Source organism: Parus major, chromosome 4A, assembly GCF_001522545.3.
Source record: "Parus major isolate Abel chromosome 4A, Parus_major1.1, whole genome shotgun sequence".
In the NCBI taxonomy this organism is placed as follows: Eukaryota; Metazoa; Chordata; class Aves; order Passeriformes; family Paridae; genus Parus; species Parus major.
In genome coordinates, this window is record NC_031772.1 from 869,758 (window position 1) to 873,921 (window position 4,164).

The following is a 4,164-nucleotide window of genomic DNA, read 5'->3' on the forward strand; positions in this document are numbered from 1 at the left end:
CGTGTCCCACACGTGTCCGGACACCCCAGTGCTGGGCTCCCAGGCCTGGTGCTGGCTCCCAGAGGGGTCAGGTGTCTGCTGTGGGCACACCCTGTGCAAGCAGGCTCCTGCCAGCATCACCTGCACTACCTGCTGTGCCTGGGAGCAAACACGTGCTGGGTTAGCCAGCAGTGTCACACACTGCCTGGCACCTCCACTACACAAAAGAGAAAAACACACTTGAAGCCGGTGCAGCCTTCATTCAGTGCACATCTTGCTGCTGGGTCTGTGGCAGCCACAACTGGGACAAATATATTTAAGAGGAATTAACAGTTGTGCTCGCAGGGATAAAAAATAAAATTCCCTTGGATCCATGAGAAGAACTGACTGAAGATATGCAGAGGCACCCAAGTCCCAAACTACCCTGTGACAGATCTTATGGATCTGTAGTGTCACACCCAAAGTGCAAAGGTTTCATTTGAATTTGTTCAGTGCCTTTGAAGCGTAGAAAAAAAGAGCAGAGAAAATTAATATCAAATTTTACATATTGGTCATACACAGAACTTGTACATGTAATGAAGCCTGAAGTTGTGAGCGTGGTGAGCTCAGCCAAAACCTTTGATTGCTTAGAATAGTTTAGGCAAGGTGAGATAATTCTGCAGGTTTCTGTTCACCCCCACCAGGAGCTAAGTGACCCAGGTGGGTGGGAGCCAAAGGATCCTTTGGTTTGAGGCAAAAATAAAACCCTTTGGTTTTCCAGCACACTCTAAAATTTCAAAGCTATGTCTCTGAGCTATAAGAAACAATTCCCAAACTCCCCATGGTGTTTGCCAAGAGTCTGCAATTGGAAAACATAAATTGTGTGTACACAGAACTGCTGTAATCATAACAGAACCTGAAGGGAACCCTCAGAACCCAAGGAATTGAGAGAAGTAGTGCAGTGCCAGTTAAGGAAAGCTGAAGTCAGGCAGGACAAGGTTATGCTCAGAGAGCAGGCTCTGAGCATGCTAATTTGTTTTTATCAGTTCCCTTACAGAAACAAAGAGGAAAGTTCCCATCAGTCTGACAGCCTTGACACCTGCTGTGGGAAATTTGTCATTTATTCTGGGGCCAGTGGAGAAAGTCTGTGACTATTTGCAAGCCAGGCCTTGCAGGTTTATCAGATTTCCAGGCTGTGATGTACCTCTTAAACTGACAATAAAAATAAATCAATGCTCTCTACCAAGGCTCTGAGCACTGCTTGTCTGCATCCAGCAGCAGAACGATGGAGACAGATAACCAGGGAAGGATTACTTCTCTCTGAGTGTCTCTTGTTGCTTTTTTCCCCTCATCCTTAACTTTGCGTGTGTTGCAGGATGCACCAGACTAAAAATAAAGACCTGGGGTGTTTTGCAGGAGGTGAAATTGGACCCTGGAGTCTGCAGTTGTGAGGTTTAGGACAGGACTGAGAGACTCCCTGCCGCTGCTGGGATCAGAGCACGCTGTCACAACCTGCCCAATATTGGAATTCAGAGGTATTTTTAGCCACCAGCACCCTCCACTGTGCCACCACTCTGTGTTAGCAGCCACAGCTCCAAACCACTCTGCACCTCACCTCCCAGCCCAAATGAAACAGGCAAAGCTTGGCTAAATACCAAAGGGCTGGAGAGTCAAAGAACAGAACAGGATCTCTCAGGGAAGGGACCCACAGTGATAACCTGTCCAAATTTCTGACCATTTCAGGCTGACCAAAAGTGAGAGGATGCTGTTGAGGGCATTGTCCACATGCCCCCTAAACACTGGCAGCTTGGGGAATCAATGACATCTCTAGGGAAACTGTTCCAGTGTTTGACACCCCTCAGCAAATAAACCCTTCCTAATGTCTGTCCTAAACCTGCCTGGCTTAGGCCATGCTGAACCACACATCCCATCCCTGGATCCCAAGGAGAAGAGCTCAGCACCTTCCTCTGCACATGCCATCCTCAGGGGCTGCAGGGATCCCCCCTCAGCCTCCTCCTCTCCACACCAGCCCAGCCCAGAGGCCTCAGCTGCTCCTCACAGCACATTCCTTCAAGCCCTTGCTCCCTCTGGACACATTCAAGGGCCCTCACATCCTTTCTAAATGTAGTACCCAGAACTGCACACAGCACTGAAGGTAACACCACACCAGTGCTGCACACTGAGGGATGCTTTTGGTTTTCAAATCTTACTTTAATAGTAATTAAGACAGTTTTTGGTAATAACAATATTACAGATATCATAACTGACTTCAATTGATTTTTATTTTTTTTCTTTAAGCTTCTACTGGAATTCTGGCTAAATTTGGAAGAGATAAATTCTTTCAGGCTAGAGAAAAGATTTGTATTTGCTGTAAAGACCAAACCATCACAGCCCTCAGTCCAAGCCTGGATAAAGTGCTGCTTTATCACTCACTTTCTGCAGATACCAGGATCTGTCACACTTCCCTGTGCCTCAAGCACTGCAGGTGCTGCTCAGCACAGCCAGCCTGGAGGCAGCCAGGGCAGCATTTTCAGCTGGATGTGCATGGAATAGAAAGTGGGCACCTACTTATTTTCCCTTACAGCTCATCCACACAAGCACTTTCTGCAGCTGCCCCTGCCTGCAGCACAGACCCCAGGAATATTAAAAATGAACTTGCCTACAGGACTCACCTTCCTCCTGGCTCTGCTCTTAATGCCCTCGCCTTGAGCAATCAAATAATCTCCTTTATCTAGCAATTATTTCCAGGGGAAATATGCCTCATGAAATTCAGCTCTCCAAAAAGAACAAACCTGACAGCCATGGGGTGTTCTCAGGCTGGCACAGGTGGGACACAATGCACAGGAAAGGCACAGGGTGTGTGGTTTCCATCTGCCCCTGCACATCCACAGGGAAGGACCTAACCCTGATATCTGAGGAAATAAAATCCCTCTGGCAGGTAAATATTTACCTCTTTTAGGGACTTTCTGTGCCAAAGCCTGAGCTCTGACCCCACGATGTGATGCTGCTGAGGGATGTGTACACATCAGAGCTGACAGCCTGCCCCCTCCCCTGGGTGATGCTTTGCCTGCTCACCTGAGCCTTTCAGCTCCAAAGGCTTAGGGAGAACACGCTTTTAAGGTGATCAGACTTTGGGGCAGGCTGTTATGGTGGCAGGAGAAGCAGAGCAGGATGATTAAAGTGGTTTTACTAAAAACATGCCAAACGTGTTTGAATCACCAGCAAGCTCACAGCTCTCATTAGTTTCTTGATTGAGTTTGACCTATTACAGGGACAGCAAGACTGCTCATCATGCTAATGCCAGGGTGTTTACAGTCAGATGGAGTAAGAAGCCTTGGAGAAAGCAGACAGAGCTGGCAAGTGCAGATGCACAGAGCAGGGCTGCCTGCACAGGAGGAAGGACAAACCCCTCTGGCCAACACTTGGCAGGGTCCTGTTCCTGCTGGGCCAGGAGCCCTTGAAACCTCAGAGTCCATCAGCACAGAGGAGCCAGAGGCTCACTGTGTTTTTTGAACAGAGGTGCCTAAACACTCCACACTTCTCCCAAAGCAGCTGCTACAGGAAAGCTCCCACCCAGCCACGTCAGCCTGCTCTCCCTGCAGGAAGAAATTTGCCAGAACAGGCATTATTCAAGAAAATGAAGCAGTCCAGGTAACTGAGTCACCAGGCTCAGCAGCAAGAAATAGGAGGGTCATTAATCTAAGTATACAGCCCCGTGTGAGGCACAGGCAGGCTGTCAGCAGCTCAGCCCTGACACACAGGCAGGCAATGCGAGCTGCTGCTCTCTGCTGAGCCATCACCTGTCACGGGCACCCCAAACGCTTTGTTCCTGTAATTAGTCTCTTCCTCGGGTTTCATTTCTCTTTTTCCACAGTAATGACTCTCTATTTGTACGTGTCAAAACATTATTTTGCAGTGGCATGGCATATTTAAGTGGTGACACATGCCAAAGCTTGAGGACAGCTTGTTGTTAATTAGAAACTTAATCAACGAAATGTGTGACACATTCCAGCTGACAGGTCACAGGGATGATGTCCACTCCTTACTCTGCAGCTCCTGGCACATAAAATACCTCCCCTGGACCCTGGAGGGCTGGCACCCCTCTGTCGTGTCTGAGAGCTGAAGAAGCCCCTCACCCCCATGGGCTGCACCCTGCAGACCCTGCAGGACCTCCCCTGTGCCCTGCAGACCCTGCAGGACCTCCCC

The 4,164-nt window shown here is 48.9% G+C and overlaps 1 protein-coding gene across 1 annotated transcript in view; it reads right to left on the reverse strand.

Annotated features, from left to right (window-relative positions):
• The window catches only part of MCF2 (MCF.2 cell line derived transforming sequence), a 46,315-nt gene that overhangs the window by 40,342 nt on the left and 1,809 nt on the right, over positions 1-4,164 (reverse strand). The gene's annotated exons all lie outside the window — the stretch shown is intronic.